At 44.2% G+C, this 27,944-nt stretch overlaps 1 long non-coding RNA gene across 1 annotated transcript in view; it reads right to left on the bottom strand.

Moving 5' to 3' along the window:
• The window catches only part of LOC310866807, a 47,768-nt gene that overhangs the window by 7,467 nt on the left and 12,357 nt on the right, over positions 1-27,944 (bottom strand). Inside the window, exon 2 of the long non-coding RNA XR_014569956.1 lies at positions 6,350-6,428. This is a non-coding gene — a long non-coding RNA (uncharacterized lncRNA). The remainder of the gene's footprint in view (positions 1-6,349; positions 6,429-27,944) is intronic.

The raw sequence follows: 27,944 nt of genomic DNA, 5'->3' as shown, positions 1-27,944 counted from the left end.
TGGGAAATGTCTAAATATAATATAATCCTAGTATTACACAGTGATGTATTGCAATCCTCTTTGCAACACCTTCAATGCATTCCTTCTATTCATACCACAGCTCCGGCCGTGCTCGCTGAGTCTTGTGCTAAATCGCTTATTTTGATCGCTCAAAAAGTCATTCTCATTCATAAATGGTAAATGGTGCATTTATATAGCACTTTTATCCAAAGCGCTTTACATAGATTGTGCACATTTACCAAATCACGCACATATTCATGCACCAATGGCAGAGGAAACCATGCTGTGTGTGTGCGTGCGTGTGAGTGTTTGCGCGAGTACACCCACACCTAGGCGACAAGACGCGACTAAATAAATCGCTCACGGCAGGAGTCTCTTCCTGGTTTTTAGACAGCTGGTGGATGGAAATGAAGCTCCACCCACACGGGAAAAATCTGCGTCAGCCAGAAAAACCGGTAATTTTCCCGTAGTTAAATAACGTATTTATTTTGTTTCCTAATGTTTTGGCTTGTCTTCCCAATGTTATCTGGACCCCATAAACGTTTTTGTATATATAATATTAAAAAAATATGGTAGTAAAACTTAGCCTAATTGCTTCTTTGGGGATTGTTTTCATAGACCTGGCGATGCATATAAATATCGAGTATTTTGTTGTCTTTTAGAATTTACGGACACTTGCATTAAATACTGTACTGTGCCATGAGGTAGAATTAGCATTTTAGTAACAAGTAACAATTTATCATAAGTTGATGAATCTACACTACAGTAACTGCCAAAAGAAACCGGACAGCCAACTATAGGGTCTTACCACAAGCTTTGGCATAATGGTTCAAACAGGAACTGGACAATGACAGCACAAAGAAATGCAAATTATCTACAGTCGGAACGCTAGTTCATGCAATCTCTGAACAAAGACAGCACAGAAAAATATGTGTTAGATTAGGCTACATCTGTCGCTTATAATAAGCAAATTTAGCATTCATGTGTATTGTGTACGTGTGTTCATGTGTTTAGCATTCATGTTTCATGTGTACGTCTAGTCCACACCTATTTCAGATACCAGCGCACTCCTGATTGACTGCCACTCTACCTAGGGGTGCAAGTTATTTGAGCCAATTAATTTCATATGCTATTTAAAATAAAAAGTTAAACGCACTTCTCAGAGGAATGATCACTGAGAACATAATTGATAGTCGCAGCCCAAGTGAGACACACATACTGGTCAGTCAAAATGCCAGCATTCTGGCTGGGTTTGCACAACATGGCCCAGATAGCAGGGGCTGGAGATTTAACACCCAACATCAACCCCTTTTGTCTTTAAAAACACGATTTGCCCCCCCTCAATCACGACTCATTCATCAGCATGCTAAGTGCACTGGGATGGATGCCATGCTGCAGCACAGCAAGCCTCTTCAACACTGTGCTTTCTGGCAGATCTGTGGTATGGTTGATCTGATGAATGGAGGACATGTCATGTAATTTATGTAATTATGTCATGAAAGAGTGCTTATACAGTATACAGTATACTTCGATCTGTAAAACAAAAAGTCCTTGCTGCTGATAATAATAATAAAATGTATTGCAGTTATTCCTTCTCAGTTTTCACGATTCCTCCAAAATGACTTCTTCCAAAACGTTTAGCACACAACAAGAAACGCATGAAGAATCCATCTGTGACAAGTGACAACCAATTTTGACACTTGAGTGGCAAAAAGTAGGGGTGTTGGAAGAAATAGATGAATGTAAAAATTGCGATTCTTATTATCAACGATTCCGAATTTCGAAGTAAAACGTTTTCCATTGATACTGTTACTTGCACCAGTGGCATACAGTACACCTGGAGAGAGAGAGAGAGAGAGAGAGAGAGGGAGAGAGAGAGAGAGAGAGAGAGAGAGAGAGAGAGAGAGATCACAGACAATAAAAGGACAAGGAGAGCAGATTGAAAAGTGTAGCAGAGAAAGAGAGAGACAGAGTGGGAGCAATGCATGTGACAGATAGGCATGTCACACTTACACAATCATCACCTATCATCATCATTCATGCTTTTTTAAGTATAAATGTATTCAATTATGCAAGTTATGAAAGCCAAACCGAAATGTATTTTGTATTCGTAATGTATACCAATTATGCTCAACGACACACATTAAATCGTTGTCAATCACAATTATTCAAGCAACAATTAATCATCAAGTAAAATGTCATAATCGTGACAGCCCCTAGTAGTGACAGACACAGGGAGGTATGAAATGATGAAGAAAGACATACAGGAGAGAGAGAAAGAGAGAGAGAGAGAGGGGGGGGGGGGGGGGGGGGCGTAGCGTAGGAGACATTGTCTGGACCATTACATCACCACTGCTCTTCATGCTGCTGCAGTGACTGCCTGGCAATAACAAGCTCTCCTCTTCTTCCTGTCCATTACATTACATTACAGCAGTGGTTCTCGAACTTTTTCATATCAAGCACCCCCCGAAATTATATGTACTTGTCCATACCCGTTCAGGGATATGACCAGTGGTGTAATAGTGATATATATTCTTTTCCGGTTGAACTGCAATTTAATGATGTCACGCGCACACATGGACGCACACGCATTTGCGTGTGCGCCTACAGGTGCGTATGTGGGATGTACACGCAAATCCGACGGACCAACGATCCGACATGCGGGAACAACGGTCTGACATGCGGTCAAACATGCACTGCTCCACTTATTTACCGTGCTGCAGTAGTGAAGCAAAAAGGTTTGCTTTGGACGAATCTCTTGTTCTTCGATGGAGGAGGAGGCATTCTTGTTGCGTGCAAACAGAACACCACAGAAGCTGTACATACTAGAGCCATACTGCTGTGTTACTTTCATACTGTGTATCATGAGAACGGCCAGGTAAACGGTTATACCTGTTGTTATGCAAAGTAGCCATTTTATTTGGTTACTTGACACGTTGTGACTCTAGTAGCACGCGCTCTCCGCCAGTATACCTGATATGCAAGTAACCACTGGATTTGGGTAGGCTACCTGGTGCGTCTATGATCTCCTCTTGAATCTAGGGGGGGAGCGTCCTAGCGTGCACACACGTTTACCGTGCCGTACCTGCGCATGCACCTCCATTTGTTTTGTACCACGCTGTGGTCCAGTGTGAAACGAGCATGACACCACTAGATATGACATACCAAATGACGTACCCAATCCCTCTCTCTCCCCCCCTCTATCTGCCACTTAATGGGTGTCCCCTGTGGCACGATCGTTATGCGATGCCCAGCCAATCGCAATGCAGAATGACACACCTTCCAGCCAATCACAGCGTGCAATATCCAATATCCAAAAAAAGACAATAATCCAGATGATGCGTCCACCTGGCGTGACATCTCCTTACTCCCCACCATATACAAAGTCTTTATGAAGTGCCTGCTTGCCCGCATCCTACCCTGGCTGGTAGACACAGGAACACTCTCCCCACATCAGAAAGCCTATATCAATAGACAGGGAATGCATGAACACGTATTCTGCCTAAAAACAGGAATAGATGACTTCAAACATGAATCCTCTAGATTTTATACTGTGTTCCTGGATTTCAGAGATGCGTTTGGCACACTCTCACATAAGGTGATGCTGAATGCACTGGAGGAAATCTACCTCAGCCTTTTGTGAATATTATTTCCAATGTGTACCAAGACTCGTTTCTCCAGGTCATCTGTGGGCAGCAGCTCAAAGACCCAATTTCCCTCAAGGTTGGGATAAAAACAGGCTGTCCATGGAGTGCTGTAAATTTCATTCTAGCCCTTAACCAATGGATGAAATGGATCCATCAGTGCGCTCCGCCATATGTCCGGTCCCCAAACCCCGTCCAGGGATATGCTGACGACGTGCACTGTGCAGGTGTCATCAAGAGAGGAGGACGTCATCACCAACATGCTGGCACGCACCGATGAACTGGTCCGGGCTGGAGGTGAAACACACAAAATGTGCCGTGCTCCACGAACGCCGCAGCGGCGGCAACCGTTGGTACAAGGCCAAGAAAGACAAGCCTCCCTCCTTCCTAATTATGGGACAATCCATCAGGGTGTACGCCCATACCTGGGCCATAAGTTCAACATCGCTGGTGAGTGGGGGGAGCAAGTCGAGGAGCTCACTAGAGAGTTTCAACGTCGACTCGACCTGATCGATCTGTCCCCCCTCCCTATAGTCATGAAGCTCGAGGCTGTGAGAGAAGTGGCCCTGGCAAAGATACAACACCTATTTGCCAATGTACACATCCCACAACATGCACTGAGAGACATGACAAATAGAACTGTCCAGCTGGCCAGAAAATGGGTTGGCCTAAACTCACACTCCACACGAGACATACTCTTCCTTTCATATGGCGAAGGGGGACTAGGGGTCCCAAATGTAGAGTGGACTTATGCAGCAACACGGCTAAGCCACCTACTACACATGCTCAATAATGATGATGGCACCGTCAGAGAAATGGCCAGGGCATCACTCCTACTGGACCTGCGCAGGAGGAAGGTACCCCTGGCTGCTGCAGACCAGAATAACTTCCTGGGCTTTATGAGGAAAGACTCTGGGAAACTGGACTCACAAGCCAAGGGCTTCGGTGTCTGGTCTGATTGGCCAGATCTCAACGACCTTTGCCATCGGACAGGAGTCCAGCTAAAATGGGAAAAAACTAAGAAAATGTGCCCATTAATTACAGACTCCAGCGTGGTAGTGAAGGCTACCCTCACCCACCAGGGAGCGGACACTAGACTACAGGAAGAAACGGCAAGAAGGGTTCTGCTTAGCACGAAACAGACAAAGAACATTGGCGTGGCAGGGAAAGTTGGCCTGTGTTGATTCAGCTGTTTTAAAATTCACCATCGAAGCAAGACTGCAAGTATTACCAACCAAGTACAATCTGTCAATCTGGTATCCCGACACCCACACTCCACTCTGTATAAACCATCATGATTCTGAACAACACCTAGAATCCATCACACACATAACAAATGGATGTAGTGCATACAAAACTTGTATATTGCTCGCCATGACTGGATTGTTGACCTAGTGTCTGATGCAGTTCGAAAGTATGTGCCATCTAGTGCAGCAATGTATAAACATTCAAGAGTGTTACCAGATTGGTTTAGCTGTGCATGCAATGTCTTTGCTAACATCCCCAATACACCTGATGTTGTCTTTGTTGACACCAGTCACAAGGAGGTCCTGATTCTGGAGGTGGGCTGTGTCTTTGATTTGTACATGGACCAGGCATTCCAAGATAAATATTCCAAGTATCAACCATTACTTGGAAGTATAACAAACTTGGGGTATCGCTGTAGATTTGCCATACTGATATTCGGAAGCCTGGGCCATGTGCATAAATTCTTATTCTTAGACCATGAGTGGTCTAAGAATAGCTGGCATGATAAAAAACAAAGACAAACAACTTGCCAAATACTGTTCTGTTCCGGCTGTTATAGGCAGTTTGTCTGTGTGGAGAAGGAGGTGCCATGTGTATCCTTCAGTGAACATGAACTGTCAACCCGTTATATTTGTTTCCTTGTAAAATTAATTGTAATTTGTGGATTCAAATAAAGAAATCGAAATGTGTGTGTGTGTGTGTGTGTGTGTGTGTGTGTGTGTGTGTGTGTGTGTGTGTGTGTGTGTGTGTGTGTGTGTGTGTGTGTGTGTGTGTGTCTGTGTGTGTGTGTGTGTGTGTGTGTTCTAAATGAAATATGTCTGTGTCAGGGCTACTTCTCTAAGTGATGGAGAGATGACGACACACACACACACACAGTCACACACACACACACACACACACACACACACACACACACACACACACACACAGACACAGGGGGGACCGATAAAGTGACAGGCATGTTTCTTTCAAATCATGACAGCACTATTTGACCCGTGTGATGAAGCTGGTCACTTGGTCAGTATAAGGGCAATAGTTGTAGCCGTAACACGCAGTTCTGTAAATGTCCAACACTTATCCTCTTCAATTCATGGAATCAGAAAGCTTCAACACACGATGCTACAAGCATCTGGCATGAGGCAACACACCTACACACACACACACACACACACACACACACACACACGTTTCTCAACACCAGCCGGCGACAGAGAGAGCAAGGACAGAATGATGGAAAGAACTGATGGCAGAGAGTGTTCATGTTTTCAGTGCTAAGAGTTTTCTCTGTATGCCAGATAATCTGACACAGTGACGCAGCTATTTTACAGCAAGGAAACAGAGAGAGAGAGAGAGAGAGAGAGAGAGAGAGAGAGAGAGAGAGAGAGCGAGAGAGAGCAAGAGCGAGTGGTATGAATGAAAAGAACAGGAAAAGAGAGGAAAATAACTTGGGGACTTACCTGGAAAATATTGACCGTTCAGGCGACGGTAGTGTTCAGCGACTCAGCATACGATGGGAGAGAGAAAAACAGCAACAACCTGATGAAGAGACACAGGGAGTAGAGAGAGAGAGAGAGAGAGAGAGAGAGAGAGAGAGAGAGAGAGAGAGAAGATTTGGCTTGCTTTACTTTAAATAGCATGTGACACCTCAGTAATGGTGATGTACAAATATACAAAATACAAACTATCACTCTATGGGCTATACAGGGAACAGCAGCTCAGGGGAGGGAACATAATGATCACACAGTATATATTGGGGGGGGAGAGAGAGAGAGAGAGAGAGAGAGACTGATTGTTTTGTGGTAAGAAATCAATAGTGGATCTAATGTATACCCCGTTGTTAGCCTGCAAGCTGCAAATTATGCAACACAATGCAGGACAAAACCCAGAAACTATGTCTAACCCGTGTACCAAAATTCTAACCTCACAAGAATCTCTATGTCTAATCCTACTTTTAATGGGACCCTATGGGGTGTGCGCACACGCGTCCTGGTGCTGGGGTGACGGAGGCGTTGCCTACACTTTTTTCGTTTCCGATCCGATCCGATAGGGCAGGCCTAGTGTTTTGTATTTGTTGATGACATGAATTATTGTGTTATTTATTTGATATGTTGATGAATTTAATAAATAGGACCACAATGAGAAACAAGTTCCCAGGACTGCACCTCAGGCTGTTTATATTTCTTACTAATATATACAAACGATCAAAACGCTCTGGGCTTTACTGTGCACAAAAAAGGAGATACACCCCCCACCCCCAGCTCACTCAGCACTATATATCATAAAACATATGGATTTTAGAATAGTTTTAGAAATGATTAAGAACACAAATCTTTTCTGATGGGGTATCCCTGGCACAAAGTAAAGTAAAATACAGTAAAATACATTTGGGGATAATTGACATGAAAATGTTTGAGAGCCACTGCTGTACACTACAGTGCAGGCAGTGTCCTCCAAACCCCACCCAGGAGCAGAGTGACTGATGTGGGCAGAGGAGATACCGCAGAGCCCTGGTCCAGAGCCCAGGTCCAGAGCCCTGGTCCCTGGGAAACCAACCCACTGCTGCTGATGGGCCTGCAGCAGGGCAGGCTGGCTCACATTTTCCACACCCCCCAACCAGACTCAAGCACATACAGTAGCACACCACTAAGTATACTGTAAATTAGGAATAACTCGAACCCTGCCCATCCCCTACTTCTCAATTCCGACTATGTCATGCTGTTGGGCAGAAATGTAGACATTTTAAAACGTTTTTGTTTTTTGGTGAATTAATGCCCTGCATAATCACACTACAGCGTCGCACTAAAAGCATCAAAAGTAGCAGATCCAAGCTCGAAATGCAGCACAAAGCGACGCGATTTGAGCTTACACTAGAATACTGTATACGACGATATATTAAATGTGTTTAGTTTGCACATAGTCGCTACATGCACAAATAAATGCACATGCCATATACAAATACATGCATACAGTTATGGTACCTGCATGCATATTACCTAGCCTGGCATGGCCAATATTACTGCGTAGATATTAGTCTGGAATCTCAACTTTCAACATTTCCAAGGGGCAGTTTAAAAAAAATGCCTCGCCCTCGTCCCATATTTGCATACTGGGCCCTGATTGGTGCCCCGCAACTTCGGGGCCAGGGAAATCCAATCACAACCGATCAGGGCCAGACTGAAATCCGCAAAGGGCTATTTTTTTTAATACATTTTGCACAGGCAGATTCGTCTGGTTTCCAGGCTGCATTACCTGCATGCATAGCATAAGCAAACACATGCTCGATAACACATATCCTCTCTCTCCTTCCCTCTCTCTCTCGCTCCCCGTCTCTCTCTCGTGTAAGTCCATGTCCACTTCCTCCCTCTATTCTATTTAGATATTTGGAGTCCATGGGCTCCATTTTCGTCACCGCTAAACCCCTTATCCCTAAACTTCTTTTCCTTTCTTTTTACTATTTTGCAAAACATTTTTGAATAGTTAAAATGGCCAGTCTACAATCTCACAATGTGTCAATGTAGATTGGCTAGTTGAACTACTAATGTTTTTCAAAATAGTAAAAAAAATCACACCTGTGTGAACCGAGTGGTGCAACTCCCCCCTCTCTCTCTCTCTCTCTCTCTCTCTATTATGGATATCAATCCACGTCGCTGACAACTATTTTTTCATTATTATTTTGGGTCGGCCTTTCCTTCTTTAACATACCTCCTAGACCGGATTGCGCATGCGAGCTGCCGTCCACGGGGGTCGGCCTTTCCTTCTTTAGCATACCTCCTAGACCGGATCGCGCATGCGAGCTGCCGTCCACCTCCCATTATACAGGCAGACTAAAAGCTTCAATAACTCCTAATCTAATGAGCTCTCCATGGTTTGGTCAATTAGCGCAATGTTCGGAGGTCTTTGCTGATTATCCGGTGGTCTAGATGGAAACATTGGTGCTTTCTAGAGCAAGGATGGCTATATTTTAGCTCGCTAGCATTGACGCTATTTATTTAGCACAAGATGTGAGGCGCGCATTGTACACACACGCACGGATATTGCTGGCCATTGCTGGTTTCACGCATGCGCACACCACTCATGCTCATGATGACTGATACATGATACATGATACAAGATACAAGATACAAGATGCATGATACATGTGGACATTCCTGGTTATAGGAGTGGTTGCACCACTCAAAAAAGGCAAAGAAGTTTAGGGATAAGGGGTTTAGCGGTGACAAAAATGGAGTCCTAAATGTGCTACTCTGGAGTGTGTGTGTGTGTGTGTGTGTGTGTGTGTGTGTGTGTGTGTGTGTGTACAGTATGTGTACAGTACAGTATGTGTGTGTACATGTGTGCGAGCGAGCACAAGCTTGTAGACTTGTGTCTCAAGTCAGTCTCACTAAACACTCACTAAACACACACGTTTTAAGAACAACCGTAAAACGCTATTAAGTAATAACTATGTACGTGTCGTGTACATCCATATGTATCCGAGCACGTGTGTGTTCCTGCACTTGGCCGATCCCCTTGATGGCCTGTGATTGAAGCCTGTCATCATAGCTATACTCCTTATCCCTAAACTTCTTTGGATGTTTTACTATGGTTTAAATGGTTCAAATAGCCAATCTACAGGCTCATAACGTGTCAATGTAGATCAGCTTTTGGATTTCAAAATAGTAAAAAAATCACACGTGTGTGAAGTGAGGGACGCTCTTATCATCATATATCATCATAATTCCCTGCTCAGCTAATCAACTCATCACTATGGGGTACACACAAAGCTGGGCATAGGAGGGGCTAGCACCCTTCAAAAAAAGGCCCTGCTGCTCCTGGAACTTTAAAGATGGAGTGCCGTGATCCCCCCCCCCCCCCCCCCCCCTACCACATGAAGCATGACTGCAGGCGAACCCTTGGATTTATGACGAGGAAACCCCGTGCATCTGGGCTTTAACATTGAGCACTTGCGCATTTTGGGCACCAGTGGAAGTAGAGCATTCTTCTGGGTGCTTCAAAACGCCACTGAGCAACTTCTATCAAAATGAATAGCAGGGGGGGGGGGGGGGGGGGCAGCGGGGCAGTCCGCCCTCTATCCTTTATAACACTATGGTGGTGATCCACCTGAACTGAGGCCCGCACCCACAGGCTGTTATTGTATGATGAAGGGGGAGTTCATTGTTTTTTTTCTTATATTTCTATTTCTTATATATACATTTTGTATAATGGACCAAATCAATTAGTCATACATAACCACATGTATTATACAGTAATACTAATTTGTTATACAATGGTGGCGTGTAACAATAGTGAATTTGTGAATAACCGACCAACAAGCTCTCAATATGTCACATGTTCTGAGCGATAATCGTTCATCACGAGCTATAATAATTGTAATCGAGGCAAAATTTTCAAATAATCGTGACATTGATTTGAAGTCATATCAACCTAACTCACCCTGGGAAAGATATTCACAGTAACATTCGGTGAGGACAGCATGGCAGCTTTGTGCCCCTGCATGCAATCATCACACCTGACACTTCTGGCAATGCAAACCAAGCACTCCCAGTCCCAACTCTAAGTGAGTGTATTTTCTGTGACACCACCGTGACCCAGAGCAAAGCCCTCCCTGTGTGAGGTTCAGAACGCCCACCCGCCGCTCTCCGTCACAGTGTGTTTCATCACATTAAAATCAGTGAAATCGTTAATAAGAGAGGTACGAGCAGACCTGCGGTTAAACACGACAGGACAGCATAGCACAGCACGGTACATCCCTGATTAGACATTGTCATAAAATTAAATCACTTCTATTTGTAATAGAGTACATCTACATTGCAGTATTTGTACTTTTATTTATTTTATTTTATTTTATTAAAACCTTTGAGTACTTTTTCACCCAGAGGAATTAATAAGCAGATTTATTCACGAGAGCGCTGACTCCACACATTAGTAGCCATACTGTACATTCATAACCATAAAAAACGGATTGGATTCAGTTTCACATCTGTGAATGAATAGACATTAAGCTACTAATGACTGACCACATAATCTGATATTAGCAGTTAATTAAACTAATCCATGTAATCTATAAATTTTAGCTTGTAGATTGGATCTGTTGAAACAGCCAATGTACATGCACGGCACGCAGGTTAAAGTGGTTAAACTGATTTAGAGACCAACAACACACCTCCACACGCAAAATTCAAAGTCAAAAGTCAAAGTCGTACAATTGTTCACACTTTACCGCAGTGAAATTTGTTCTCCGCATTTGACCCATCTCTTGGAGCGGTGAGCCACAGCCGCGCTCTGGAATCAGTTGATTTGACCCCCCAATCCAAACCAATTGATGCTGATCGAGTGCCAAGTCACGTTTTACAGTCTTTGGTATGAGCCGGCCGGGGATCGAACCTCGACCTCCCAGTTTCAGGGTGGACACATCTTCCACCACGTATCCGTAGTCGGACAGCAACAGGGGCAACAGCTCCACCAGAGTGCTCCAGACTTCCCTCTACAGAGCAACATTAGTGACTTCCTCCTGGGGGATCCCGAGAAGTTCCAAGGCCAGTGAGTCGATGTGTTTCCTCCAACTGCGCCTTGGTCTGCCCCGGGGTCTCCTCCCAGTGGGACGTGCCTCGAGGACCTCCCTAGGGAGACACCCGACTCCCGAGAGGCATCCTAACCAGACAATCTAAGCTGGCTCCTTTCCAGACGAAGAAGCAGCGACTCTACTCTGAGTCTATCTCCTGTGACTGAACTTCTCACCACCCTATATCTCGAAGGGAGATGCAAGCCACCCGTCGACGAAAACAAATTTCTCTGCCGCTTGTTTTCGCGACCTTATCATGACCCACACTTCATATGTGACCATAGTTGAGAGTAGGAAAAGATACTCCTGTGGAAGAGTCATCATATATTCATAATATTAATTTACTTATAAGGACCTTATAAACAATGTAATATAGGTATGGCTTTGCCCACTCATTTGATAATCATAGACACATTTTGGGTCTCTGGCTCTCTCTGCACATGAAAAGTGGCTGGTATTGGGGAGGCGAGGCCTGGATGCAGCAGCTTCCTGCTGTAGCGCTGTGAGCCCTTCAGTCAAGTGTTCGACTGAAACCCACCCAAATAACCACTGCTACTCAGGCAAATTGCTTCTCACACACATTGCTACATATTATCTCTATAGTCATGTGATCAAGACAGATCTGTCCGATTTTTCATATTTCATCCTATTGGGCTACGATTGGCTTCCAAAGTTTGCAGGGGTGGCCCGTTTTGTACAAAGTGCCTCAAATCATGTACTCATGATTGCCTTTAAACACACTAGGTCAGGGAAGAAATGCTACCCTACATTTATCAAATTGGGCTCATGGTGGCGCTATGAAAGGCCCATTCACATTTTGGCATATAACTCTTGAACCGTAGGTCATACAATCATAATAGATGCCAGGTCCATTACACTCCTACAGTAACCCCCAGGACCAGCTCTTTGTGCAGCACTTCCCTGCTGTGTACACACCATCCGTCTGTCTGTCTGTCTGTCTGTCTGTCTGTCTGTGTGTCTGTCTGTCTGTCTGTCTGTCTGTCTGTCTGTCTGTCTGTCTGTGTGTGTGTGTGTGTGTGTGTGTGTGTGTGTGTGTGTGTGTGTGTGTGTGTGTGTGTGTGTGTGTGTGTGTGTGTGTGTGTGTGCGTGCACACATAGTACGTGCATGTTCTTACAGGAGTACAGGCATTTCCACAGCTAGTGAGCTATTCCATTTGAGAGTTACAGACCTGTAAGGAACTAAGGATCCATTAGGAAGCCCATGGACCCCACTTTGAGAAAACCTTTTCATGTCAAGGACACTCACATTGATATGTAGTTGGCCGCGGACCCCCATCTCAAAAGGTTTTGTGCCTGGGACCACGAGAGGCAGATATACAAGCTTGTACCGCTGCACTGTGAGCTTGTACATCTGCTTTAATGGATAAAGTGGCTAAAATGACCCCACGTTGCAGAGCCACCGATCTATGCCGCTCAATTACACCCAAACACACTTAGCATGAGATAAGATAGGGGGGTGGGGATTCAGCTGTCATGTAGCAGCAGTAGTAAGAATGAGACACAGGAACAAGTAAGAGAACAAGTAAGGAAAGGAAAGGTACTATGTTTACCCAGGGTAACTGGACTAAGCTCAAGAAATTGTTTACAGCCAGGCCCTGCTCATAGAACATTTCATGGTAGGGGTTCAATGCCTTGTCCAAGGGCAATTCAGCGGTGGTAATTTTAACGTGCCGGTCCGGGGATACGAACTAGCGACCTTCCGATATCAAGAACGCTCTGCAAACCGTTCGGCCACACACACACACACACACACACACGCACACGCGCACGCACACGCACACGCACACGCACACGCACACGCACACGCACACGCACACGCACACGCACACGCACACACAGGTGAAAAAGCAGTGAGGAAGTCAGGACTTGGAGGGCTTTGTGATAAATCTAGAGTGGGATCAATCTCCGCTATAGATCAATCTTTTTAACGGTGCATTGGATTTCTCTCGGCCTAGTGGAGATATTTACGATTTCCATGGGCCAATATGAAGGTGTTAACGACATGTTCAGAGTCATTAGGCAGTGGTGTGAGGTGATGAGAGCACAGTCACAGGGCAGTGGTGTGAGGTGATGAGAGCACAGTCACAGGGCAGTGGTGTGAGGTGATGAGAGCACAGTCACAGAGCAGTGGTGTGAGGTGATGAGAGCACAGTCACAGGGCAGTGGTGTGAGGTGATGAGAGCACAGTCACAGGGCAGTGGTGTGAGGTGATGAGAGCACAGTCACAGGGCAGTGGTGTGAGGTGATGAGAGCACAGTCACAGGGCAGTGGTGTTAGGTGATGAGAGCACAGTCACAGTGCAGTGGTGTGAGGTGATGAGAGCACAGTCACAGTGCAGTGGTGTGAGGTGATGAGAGCACAGTCACAGGGCAGTGGTGTGAGGTGATGAGAGCACAGTCACAGGGCAGTGGTGTGAGGTGATGAGAGCACATTCACAGGGCAGTGGTGTTAGGTGATGAGAGCACATTCACAGGGCAGTGGTGTTAGGTGATGAGAGCACATTCACAGGGCAGTGGTGTGAGGTGATGAGAGCACAGTCACAGGGCAGTGGTGTGAGGTGATGAGAGCACAGTCACAGTGCAGTGGTGTGAGGTGATGAGAGCACAGTCACAGTGCAGTGGTGTTAGGTGATGAGAGCACATTCACAGGGCAGTGGTGTGAGGTGATGAGAGCACAGTCACAGGGCAGTGGTGTGAGGTGATGAGAGCACATTCACAGGGCAGTGGTGTGAGGTGATGAGAGCACAGTCACAGGGCAGTGGTGTGAGGTGATGAGAGCACAGTCACAGGGCAGTGGTGTTAGGTGATGAGAGCACAGTCACAGGGCAGTGGTGTGAGGTAATGAGAGCACAGTCACAGGGCAGTGGTGTGAGGTAATGAGAGATCACAGTCACAGAGCAGTGGTGTGAGGTGATGAGAGCACAGTCACAGGGCAGGGCAGCTTCCACCTCTTGGTTCTCCAGCATCACAATGTCACTTCAGACCTCCCAAAACAAACTAATTTGACTACTAACCCTCTGCCTGGGGCCCATGACCCACCTCTTTCTAAAACCATTTTGCTAGTCTAAACTGGCTCCGGGTAGAAGACAGAGTTAAGCAATTGAAAATGGTATTGACAATCAAAATGGTAAATGCAGCCTTGCCCTCAATGCCCTCAATACCCTCATACCTGACAAACTATACCTCCAAAAAAGGTGAGCGACACCCACAGTCACAATACTAGAGGGAGCAAGAACAATGATCTGGTACCACCCACTTTCAAAACAAATATGGGTAAATTCTTCTTCTACAGCATGGCCACGCAGGTGTGGAATGCCATGTCCCCCTCCCTCAAAAAATGCAGATCACTTACATATGGACTCGTAAGGGTCCATTTGGTTTCATTTTACACTCAAGAGTTAAAGATCTATAACGGTCCATTTGGTTACCAACTCTGCATCATTTAGCTGGGGACCACCTACAACCCCCTCAAGGACCACTGTTGGTCCCTGGACTACTGGTCCAAAACCACAGGACAGGTGTTTGACTGTACTGCTGTTTTTACATGTATGTCTAATTCAATCAATCTGATGACATTGATGACTAGCAGAATACTCCTGTGTGGTTATCAAACATTTTCGTGTACAGGACCCACAAATTGATGAGTATTTTGACCACTGACGCCCATCTCAAAATGTTTTGTCACAGGGACCCCCAGAAGAGAAGATTTGTGTTAGAACATTTCTAAATGATTCAAAATGTTACATATCTGCTATTTTTAACTATTTTGTACAATCTTGAAAACATTTGTAAAATGTGGAATAATTTAGAAATATCTTGCCGTCTGGGGGTCCCTGGCACAAAACATCAACATCAACAACCATCAGATGGGCCTGCAACATTTGTCCAAATATTAAGTCATATGTCATATATACTGTATCTATAAATTGCCGCTTTTGGGCATGGAAGCTCCATATTTTTTTTGTGTTTTTTTTCATACATTAATTCCCTACTTGATCATACTGCAGCATCACACAAAAGCATCAAAAGTAGCAGATTTATTAAGCTTGAAGCGCGGCTCGAAATGCTTCTCGAAGCGACTTGTTTTGAGCTTGTCAATTTGCTACTTTTGCTCTTTTTGAATTTGAATTGTTTGGGATTTTCTTCCCCCATCTGACAGAGACGAAATAGTACAATATCATTTCATGGATAGAAATGAGTGCATTCAGAACATCTGTGTATGGCTGACTTTACCATCTGTCCTAACCCAGAAATGACATCAAAACCTACCCTACATGTACGTACATTCACTGTGTCTCCTGACCTCAAAGCCTAGTTCTTAAAACCTATACCCAACAGCGCTGCTGGCTACAAACCCCTCAGTGTTAATTAGTGGGCTCCATCTCTTAGGACTGCAGAGCCCAGTTCGCCTGTTTAGTCAAGTTCTGAAAGAAGTACTCTGAAAAAGTAAAAGTAACGATAACACTGTGCAGTGCATCCCATGTCTATAATGCATTATAAACATACTTAGAATAATGCATTACAATATGCTTATAACACTGCATAAGTACAACTATCACAACACATACAAAAGGACCCCAATGGAAATGAGGCTTTCTTGGGATTCAAATCGTTTTAGCAGACCTTGTATTGAACTGTACTTTCCAGTTTGTTTGTTTTGTGTTTGTTTGTTTTTTCAAACTGCTAATAAAGTATTTAATCAATCAATCAACAAAAGCATTATATAATGACTTATACGGTCAATCATTATAATAGGCCTATACTTCATAACTGGTGGACGGACTGCAAGGAACAAAAGTATGGTAAAGTAAAACATAGCTTCTTCTCAAACTGGGGGACCACCAAGGGTCCTTGGGGGGGGGGGGTGTTCCCAGGGGGTCCACAGCAAAAGTAGTTAATGTAGTATCACAGTCATTTAACAACTTTATCCATTTATACTTTATGGTGGCTATAGAGAACAGCAGATCTGCAAGATCAGTGGATCTGCTATTTTTGAACAGTTTTGAAAAATATTGAAAGAGAGAGAGGAAATAAAGACTATCAAGTACGTTAGTTACAGGTCTGTTTTTCAAATTATAGGAGATTGAAGTGGTACTGGATATGCAGCTGTTCCAGAGACAAATGTATTCATAGCGCTATTAGCGCTTAGGAAACATATACAATTGAATCAAAACCATAAAAAAGGCAAAAAGCAATGGCCCTTCAGAAGAAGATACTGGGGTTGTCAATGTATGCTTTACATCTCTGTTAAGTCAGGATAAATCACATTACAGATCAGTGCCATCTCCATGGATACGAACAAGGGGCATTGATCTGAAGCTAAGCTATAGAAGTGACCAGTCGACCAGGACACCAGGGACTGGCTCTATGCATGTAATGGACTGAATGATGATCTTAGCAGTTAGCACTACAACACAGTCTGCGCGCCTGTGCGTGCGTGCGTTTTTCCGAACACATCACTTCGCCCCAGAGCCTTGGGGTACTCCTTTAGAAATATGGAGGAACTCAGATTTTACAGCTCCAACTTTAACACATTGATGTCTCTCAAAGAGATATTTTTTTTAAACCATGTAAAAAAACCAAGGATCAAAACCAATATGACATAAATACCCATCGTCAGGGTATACCTGTTGTACCTCTCTATCTGTCTGTCTGTCTTGTCTTGTCTTGTCTATCTGTCCATGTCCTTTTCATGGCCCTTCATCACAACGAAAACAAAGTTTTACTCCCTCCACTCTCTCAGTCTGTGGGACATTAAGAGGCATGTGCGGTGGAGTGCATATTGTGTGTGTGTGAGTGTGTGTGTGTGTGTGTGTGTGTGTGTGTGTGTGTGTGTGTGTGTGTGTGTGTGTGTGTGTGTGTGTGTGTGTGTGTGTGTGTGTGTGTGTGTGTGTGTGTGTGTGTGTGTGTGTGTGTGTGTGTGTGTGTGTGTGTAGGTGGTGAATCCAGCAGCAGCAGCTCTCAACTCAACTGTTTCCACGGCAACAACCCGACTCGGTCAGTCAGTCTCCATAGCAACGAATAACAGCACTACTTGCATCAGCTCCAGCGAGGGTTGCTGTGGGGAGATGGAAATGCTTTCCAAACAGTATGGCTGCTGCCGATTACCTCGTTCTGTAATCAGAACGAACGGGGTGATTCTTCTTGAAGAATGTTCCCAAAATGTCCATAAATGTCTTTAGACATCGGTCCTCAAAGTGGGCTTCAGGGACTTACCGCCTGGGGTGCAAAGATGGTTTTAGGTGAAAATGAGTGCGGTCTATCCTAATAATAATAGAGCGAATGTCTGAATGTCTGTCTGTCTGTCTGTCTGTCTGTCAGAAACAAACACTTATCTCCTCATTGCCTGCACCAATCGCTCCCACTTTTCACACAGGCATTGACCATAATAATATGGAGGTCTTAACGAAGCCATTTTTCCAATAAGATTAATAATGAATTTATTAGTGAATAAAAACCAGTTTATTTGTCCGTGCTCTATCTCCGACCGAGCCACACTATTAGCACACATCTCTCCATGCCAAAATAAATCTGCACGCTCCCACAATCCAGCTAGGCTACTTTTTTACCGACGCAACTGTCATATTTACTGTACAGATATTGTTTTTACATCACCACACGATCATGGAGAATTGTAACTTCAAGAATTGTGTGCCTGTGGAGGGGGTGTGGGACGCATAATTCGATAGGTCACCGTTTGTAGTGTGACGTAGGAAGCGAAACCCAGCCCCGTCGGAGCATCTGTTCTGTGTCCGTGTTGGATGTGAATGACCAGCGACACACAGCCAGGACTGCAGCCGCTCCGAGGACACTGTTTCTGGGCTTATGATCAGTGACACACAGCCAGGACTGCAGCCGCTCCGAGGACACTGTTTCTGGGCTTATGATCAGCGACACACAGCCTGGACTGCAGCCGCTCCGCCGCTATATATAAATGCACCATTTACACTGTCCGCCCCCTCCTCAACCACCTCCTTCGCCGTGCATTACACATGGGCTACATGCACGCTCAAAGCCTGGACACTGACAACGACAGCTTACAGCCCTGCGCGCACCCAGCGTGGCTGCGTGACACACTGAACAGCACGATCACAACGGAATGCTTATCTGTCGGGGTCTCGGGGTGGCCAAATGGAGACGTTTGGAGAAGACAGATCCCGTGCCGTCGGAACAACACAATGACAAAATACATACAGACAGATGCAATGACAACGACACGTTCCTAAATCACACAAAACATCTAATTCTTATCCTGATTATATAAAGAACAAACTACAACTTGCTTTGAAGCCCAAAAAGCCAACCTCCGCGTTCACCGTTTAATAGCTTATATCTCCACGGGCAGCAGACGGTGAGCGGTTAGGGACCGTCTACAAAGTGCAACACCGACCTTGAAAATATTCAATAACTTCCATTTATAGGCAGAATATCACCACCATATTTACATCACACATCAATGGTGTACTTATGATTGTACTACAGCATTTAATTAGCCTATACTTTAGTGCCCAACCCAACTTCCCAAGACCATCTGTAAACAATTCCCCCCCCTATCAGTAATGTGATCTATTACATCACACACTGAACATGATTTGCTGTTTGCATATATTCAGAACGGGTAAGGACTAGTTTCTATAATGGGCTGAGAGTGTTCCCACCCTGGAGAGAAGTCAAACACCGTAAAACCGCCTTTGTTTTGGTGAGTAGCAAAAGTGTATTCTTTATTTTCACTAAAATCGAGAGACTGTGCTGATATGAAACAAATGCTCGAAGAGTTACCTACCTAGCTTTAAGGAGAACTCCTAAGGCTATGGTCCAGAGCTATGCAAGGCTCTAGAGCCTCGCAGTCCCGCCCCCGACGAGAGGCCTGGAAAATAATTCCCCGTTCATTTTCCCCATAGACTTTTCAAAAAGTATTTATTTAAAGACGTTTTTGGGCCGATCAAATAATTTGAAAGAAGAAGAAAAAGGCAGGGTACAACACTTTGTTTTGTTTTTCTTCTTACTACTTATTTGATCGGCACAAAACATTGAGTTTATTGTCATGATTTGTCACGAGCCGAGTTGGCTTTGTCCGCGGCGTAAACGTCTTTAAATAAAATACATTTTAAAAGTCTAGGGGAAAATGAACGGGGAATTCTCTTCCGGGGCTCTCGTCATCATGAAAGGGGGCGGGACTGCGACACTCTATAGGCCCACATGGCACTGTATCATGATTATCCAGTAACAATCAATTCTGTGTTGGAAGTTGGAACATAAATGAAAATGACATATAAAGTACGGAGCACAAGACACTAGACAGGAACCCAATCTCTTTACGACATCCGCCACTGTGGCAATGACGGACGCTGAAGCAAAGCGTCTCTGTCACCATGCAACAGCAACAGCCTTATACTGTATATACCAGTCATGCACAGTAACAGCCTTATACTGTATATACCAGTCATGCACAGTAACAGCCTTATACTGTATATACCAGTCATGTACAGTAACAGCCTTATACTGTATATACCAGTCATGCACAGTAACAGCCTTATACTGTATATACCAGTCATGTACAGTAACAGCCTTATACTGTATATACCAGTCATGCACAGTAACAGCCTTATACTGTATATACCAGTCATGCACAGTAACAGCCTTATACTGTATATACCAGTCATGCACAGTAACAGCCTTATACTGTATATACCAGTCATGTACAGTAACAGCCTTATACTGTATATACCAGTCATGTACAGTAACAGCCTTATACTGTATATACCAGTCATGCACAGTAACAGCCTTATACTGTATATACCAGTCATGTACAGTAACAGCCTTATACTGTATATATACCAGTCATGCACAGTAACAGCCTTATACTGTATATACCAGTCATGCACAGTAACAGCCTTATACTGTATATATACCAGTCATGCACAGTAACAGCCTTATACTGTATATACCAGTCATGCACAGTAACAGCCTTATACTGTATATACCAGTCATGTACAGTAACAGCCTTATACTGTATATACCAGTCATGTACAGTAACAGCCTTATACTGTATATACCAGTCATGCACAGTAACAGCCTTATACTGTATATATACCAGTCATGCACAGTAACAGCCTTATACTGTATATACCAGTCATGTACAGTAACAGCCTTATACTGTATATACCAGTCATGTACAGTAACAGCCTTATACTGTATATACCAGTCATGTACAGTAACAGCCTTATACTGTATATACCAGTCATGCACAGTAACAGCCTTATACTGTATATACCAGTCATGCACAGTAACAGCCTTATACTGTATATATACCAGTCATGCACAGTAACAGCCTTATACTGTATATACCAGTCATGTACAGTAACAGCCTTATACTGTATATACCAGTCATGCACAGTAACAGCCTTATACTGTATATACCAGTCATGCACAGTAACAGCCTTATACTGTATATACCAGTCATGCACAGTAACAGCCTTATACTGTATATATACCAGTCATGCACAGTAACAGCCTTATACTGTATATACCAGTCATGTACAGTAACAGCCTTATACTGTATATACCAGTCATGCACAGTAACAGCCTTATACTGTATATACCAGTCATGCACAGTAACAGCCTTATACTGTATATACCAGTCATGTACAGTAACAGCCTTATACTGTATATACCAGTCATGCACAGGGTGAAATGGAACACCATTAACACGTTTTGGGCGGGAACCCCTTTTGGTGTGAGCATTATGTTATGCTTTAGCTATTTTTTGAAAAATCAAAGAACGACTGACATAGAAACATAGCTTTTTCAGAAAACTGTCAGGATTTAGAAGACATTTTTTTAATCTGATCTCAGGTCAAAATGGGTTAATACAAACACAACCAGCCTAGGCTGCTAGGCTGGTTGTGTTTGTATTAACGGCGTTCAGGTTGCATGGAGACACCATATCACAATACCTTGATTTGCCTTTCCATTCCCACCACATTCATCACTGTGAGTAGGAGGGCAGCTACTACGCATTTGCATTGAATACGGAAAGACATGATGAGGGAAAGAGTACTGTATGAATAGGCTCTATGCACAGCAGCCATATTGTTGGTGTTACCAATGATACTAAAGATGAAGGCTCTGTTCCATTCTGGTCAAACAGAATCAGGGCATGTTGGCTCACTGGAAACACTAACACCAGTGGGTCTCAAAGTGTGGTTCAGAGTGACCCTCATGGTTCCTTGAGGGAGTTCCAAATGACCCCTCACGTCACGGGTGTGTGTAACTCTGAGAGTGTACAAATGGACCCTTACAGGTCCATTTGGTTCCATTTGACTACCATTTGACAGTTATGATGGTCCTTTGAGAAGTACAGTACTACACTAAATGGAACAGAGCCTTATTAATCATCATCACTTAAACCTGAAGAAACTAAAGAAGAGGCCCAATTCCTTTCCAATATGGCTGCTGTGCACAGAGCCTATTGAAGGGGACTTGTGTGGCAGTGGTGGAAAAAGTACAGATTGTTTTACTCAAGTAAAAGTAGCAATACCACAACAATATACTGACTAATAAGACTGTCAGAAGTAAAAGGTGGGCGCTGATGTTTAAATCTTTTCATGGACATGCATCCCAGTGATCCCACCCAGCACACACACAAGCCTTCATCCAAATACGTTTATGCATTCATTCATCAATCACTCCATAAACGTTGATTATGACTGCCTTGCCAGGTTAACTTTCATGAACGTGGCACTCACTCACAGCAGTCAGGGATCGCCTACCCTACATATAATAATGAATTGCATTTTTATAGCGCTTTTACAAGTGCTCAAAGCGCTTTACAGCCAGCGTCCTCACTTCCCACATTCACACACCAATGGTGGCAAGCTCACACTGACCAACTGATTTTACTGGCAATGTAGGGTTCAGTGTCTTGCCCAAGGACACTTCGACATGTGGACAGGAGGAGCCGGGATTCGAACCGCCGACCCAGGGATCATTGGACGACCTGCTCTACCTCCTGAGCAACAGCCGCCCTATGACTTCTTTAACGTGCACTGCGCACAAATAAGGTAAAATTAATATACGGTAGCTGGTAGCCTACAAACGTATTCCATTCATGGCGATGTATAATGTAACTGTAAACGGAAAAATCCTACTGGCGTTTCTTTCCAGGCAATGTGCCAAAATGTTTGTTTGGTCGGATTCCGGTTGTTCATGTCGTAAAATCGGGGTGTTTCAAGAACATTTAAATGGCGGTCGGTTTCAACCGTGACATTTATCAAAGCTGCTCCAAAATTTACGCCAGGATCAGCTATTTACGATCACTTCATAAATGCCGTGCCGACATGAGCGCACTCCAAAACCCACACTCGAATTTAGGGCAGAATTTACACTCCATTGATACAGTAAATGAGGGCCTTAGAGTACCAAAGTAAAAGTAGCCCAGTACTTCTTTCAAAAATAGCACAAGCTTATGAGCTTGCCTTGTAGGTCAGGAATAGAATAATGCTTGAGTGGTTAAAGAATGTTTTGTTGTCGCATATTACTATGAAAACCTGCAAAACCATCAGTCACACCTACATATATGGCCGTCAGTCCCTCACGCCTCGTGACACGTCACTCCACCATATATGGCCGTCAGCTGTTCCTCACTCCTCGTGACATGTCACGCCACCATATATGGTCGTCAGTCCATTATGCCTTGTGACACGCTTCATATATGGCCGTCTCCATAATGAAGATCATGACACTGACCTCATCAAACCCTGGATAGCCATACATGGAGAAGACTGGATCATCACCTAGATCTGCATATATGGAGCTGGCCAGCAACTCTAGGCCTTCATCTAACCTCAAACCTCACACCCTTAGATCTCCATACATGAAGCTGACCTAGTCTGACATTCCATATGTTGATCCTTCCCCACCCGTTCTTCCTCTTCGGTGTCTCCCTTTTGACAGATACCTGTCCATTCAAACTCTACATGGGCCCGCCCCAAATGTATTAGTGCAACCGTGCCCGGCAGCCGGAGAAAACTAGTGTTCTCAACAGGCCCGAAAATTAAGGCCCGGCCCTACCCTGTACACTCAAGACACTGCCCCCGCTGCCACCCTTCGATATCCATATATGGAGCTGAACTGTTCTGACATTCCATATGTTGATCTGACCTCAGCAAACCCTGTACACTCAAGACACGCTCCATATATGGCCAGTACAGAATTCATTCCATAGGTTGATCTGACCCTGTCGTGGAAATTTAGAGATAAACATATAATAATACTCCAAGTTACAGTTGGTGCTGTTCCCTGTGCTGCTTGTTTTATGACGTCACTGTTCCATTTGGTGAATGCCTTGAGGCTATATGTTGGGGGGTTGTCTGTGGGAGCAAGCTATATAAGCTGTCGTTTCTTGTCACTCTGGGAGCCAGACTGGGTTTCCATACATGAACAGGTTCGTGTAAGTCTGTCTTCTTACTCGAGTAAAATCCTTATACTCTATAACTCTGAATTCTTGTGTCGCCTCATTATTCATTATTATGATTTGTCTTTTGAGCATATGTCCCACAGATTCCTTTACAACCCCCCATCCCAAAGCGCCAGCGCTCGCCCAGCAGTCTGCCGTCACCCAGGCGGATGCATGCTTCTCGCCCTCAGGGTGTCTTACTGGTATTAATAATATAAATCTGCAAAGTAGCAAGTAACTATAGTTAAAACTATCAAATAATTGTAACGTAGTAAAAGAAAAAAGTACAATATCTACCTCTAAGTAAAATGTATAGTGGAGTAGAGGTATATAAAGTATCAAGAAATGGAAATACCAAGTTAAAGTATGCTACCTAAAAACTGTACACTAGATGGAGACATGGGGGGCAAGAGGAAACACAATTGACAATTGAGAGAGCGAGAGAGAGAGAGAGAGAGAGAGAGGGGACGGACAGACAGACAGACAGACAGACAGACAGACAGACAGACAGACAGACAGACAGACAGACAGACAGACAGACAGACAGACAGACAGACAGACAGACAGACAGACAGACAGACAGACAGACACTGCTGGGATGACCAAGGCTAACTCCCCCCAGCTTACAATGTACGCACTGACAATAGTGGCCAGGGGTCTTCAATGTTTTTCAGCCCCCAAGGCACCCTGTATTATTCAACAATCAAGGTAGCCACGATTTTAACGTTCTGTTCAAATTCCTCAATCTGAGGCTCAATTCAGAGAAGAAATGTGTATTTTCACTTTCAGACATTTATCCACTTAAACCCTGAATACTTTGTAAACTACACCTTTCACTCTGCACTCGGTCTGCTCAATTTCCCTCTACCCCAAACATATTTGCTGAAAATAGCAGATATACAAGCTCACAATAGGGATGCTAGGGTTCAACTGGTTATTGCAACAAACAAAAAAATGTGTGTGCCGCTTATGAGCATTTATACAATGTTGTGACCTCACAGTGTTCTCCTGCAGTAATCCTGTCATTTCCGTTTGTGGAGAGGTTCCTATACTCACATTTAATAACGTATAAGCTGTCTCCTAATCCTCCTAATCTAATAACACACTGGTGTAACGTTCACCAGGGTCTGGGTGAGTGCGTGCGTGCGCGTGCAATATTGTTGCTGTCGGAAAGAAACATGCCATAAGTGTTTAAGGGTCCAGTTAGTTTGTGGGCCAGTGACTTATGTTTCATGTGCGAGTATAGTACAGTATGTGCGGGCATTCATGTATTGTCGATCGTCGCTGTCGGCCAGAATCTTTGTATCCGTTTGTTTTTGTAAATTAATGCCCTACAGTATTAATTTACAAAAAACAACAAAAACTAAACGCAGTAACTATTAAGATTTACTGAAAATGGGTTTAAAAGTGTGGTCAGCCAAAGATGTCAGCATATAAGTGATATTACACTGTATATCTGTTCTCGAGGGAATTGTTTATTCCCCAAAATCACAATCCCAAATTTGACATTTGGGATGCACAAATAAGCTGGTGTGTCCAAAAACAGAGTTGCTGCATGTTTGTAGGGCAGTACAGCATTACACAAAAGCATCAAAAGTATAGCAGATCCTCTTATTGTGTAAGAACTAAATGAACAGTCTGGATTGGACTGTGTGTGTGTGTGTGTGTGTGTGTGTGTGTGTGTGTGTGTGTGTGTGTGTGTGTGTGTGTGTGTGTGTGTGTGTGTGTGTGTGTGTGTGTGTTCGTTCGTTACTCTGGGCTTACTGTCTAGTTCTAGCCTCCAACCCACACACACACCCACACCAACGAACATACGCAAACAAAGTGGGTGCCGGGAACTGTGCCCACACTGAAGTGCCACAGCCCACCCGTCCACCCACTGTCCATTTTCTTCTTGCAAAACGAACAGAAAACATGCACGCAGTTGACATTATAACTGGAACAACGTGTGGGGAGGGGGAGACACACACACACACACACACGAGAGAGAGAGGGGGGGGGAGGCAGTAAGATAATTAGAGAGGGAGGGGGGAGAGAGAGAGAGTGTGTGTGTGTGTGTGTGTGTGTGTGTGTGTGTGTGTGTGTGTGTGTGTGTGTGTGTGTGTGTGTGTGTGTGTGTGTGTGTGTGTGTGTGTGTGTGTGTGTGTGTGTGTGTGTGTGTGTGTGTATGTGTGTGTGTGTGTGTGTGTGTGTGTGTGTGTGTGTGTGTGAGTGAGTGAGTGAGTAGAGAGAGAGTTGCGGCGTGCGATGTGAGATTATAATAACAGTGAGTGAGTCATGTTGGCTCCTTATGTTCCTCCAGGCTGAGCCCACACACTTACCACAACACCACCAGCTCCTTCATTCTAACACACAGTACACCTCCACAACAACACCTATATTCTAACTGCAGCACATATCTAGGACCTGATAATATTCTAACTCCAACACACATCTACAGTAGGACCTGATAGCATGTTCATTCATAAATCCAACATCTACATTAGGACATGATAGCATGTTAATTCATAACTCCAACATCTACAGTAGGACATGATAGCATGTTCATTCATAACTCCAAAACCCATCTACAGTAGGACCTGATAGCATGTTCATTCATAACTCCAACACACATCTACAGTAGGACCTGATAGCATGTTCATTCATAACTCCAACATCTACATTAGGACATGATAGCATGTTCATTCATAACTCCAACACACATCTACAGTAGGACATGATAGCATGTTCATTCATAACTCCAAAACCCATCTACAGTAGGACCTGATAGCATGTTCATTCATAACTCCAACACACATCTACAGTAGGACCTGATAGCATGTTCATTCATAACTCCAACACACATCTACAGTAGGACCTGATAGCATGTTCATTCATAACTCCAACACACATCTACAGTAGGACCTGATAGCATGTTCATTCATAACTCCAACATCTACAGTAGGACATGATAGCATGTTCATTCATAACTCCAACAAACATCTACAGTAGGACCTGAAAGGGGAACAGGCAGGACTGTAACTACCATCAAGGCATTGCCCTGCTGTCTGTAGCAGGGAAGATCCTGGCTAGTAGAATTATGCTGAACCTCCTACCGGAGAGTCAGTGAGGATTCAGGAAAGGTTGCGGTACAGTGGACATGAGCTTTGCTGCTCGCCAACTCCAAGAGAAGTGCCGAGAACAGAACGTCAGTCTATACTCTATACTTGTAGATCTGTCGAAGGCTTTCGACACTGTAAGTCGTGAGGGCCTTTCAAATCAAATCAAACTTTATTTGTATAGCACCTTTACAACAGCCAAAGCTGACCAAAGTGCTGAACAGAGTAAAACAAGACAGTAGAGCATAGCAATATAAAACAATGAAAAGAGACAATAAAATATAAAACAGAGCATACAATAGCACAGAGTAGGAAATAATATACAGGTAAATCAGGTGCAGTTAAAGGCGAGGGAGAACAGATGAGTTTTGAGGAGGGATTTAAAAGCCCCAATTGACTCGGCAGATCTAATATGGAGGGGCAGCATGTTCCAGAGTTTGGGGCCCGCAGCCGCAAAAGCACGATCACCCCTGCTCCTCTTACTAGTCGTGAACTCAACCAGCAGCAACTTGTCCGCAGACCTTAATGCTCTAGATGGGGCGTAGGGCACAATTAGGTCAGAGAGGTACTGTAGGAGGGGGAGAGACCGTTGGAAGATCATGTCAGAGTGTGGCAGCCAAGGTGATTGGTGACCACAAGACACTTACACAAATGTGACACACATCTGAACGTAGTGGCTTAGAAACCTCAACCACTGAGACTAGAGTGGGGAGTTTTTCTTTTTTTATATATATTTTTTATCCCACGATTTTGTAACCCATTTTTCACCCCTGTGTCAATCATCTAATGTGATCATGGGCTCTACACACCCTCCGCCAACCTAGGGAGAGCAACGGACTTAACTCATGCTTCCTTCATGCTTGAGTTGCTCCTTTACACCTGACAGGGGGGAGTTTCCCTGGTTGGACATAGCGC

The sequence above is a fragment of the Protomyctophum parallelum genome (genome assembly GCF_964188405.1).
Source record: "Protomyctophum parallelum genome assembly, chromosome: 11".
NCBI lineage: Eukaryota > Metazoa > Chordata > Actinopteri > Myctophiformes > Myctophidae > Protomyctophum > Protomyctophum parallelum.
Note: the sequence above shows the minus strand (reverse complement) of the source record. Positions and strands in the feature narration are given on the sequence as shown.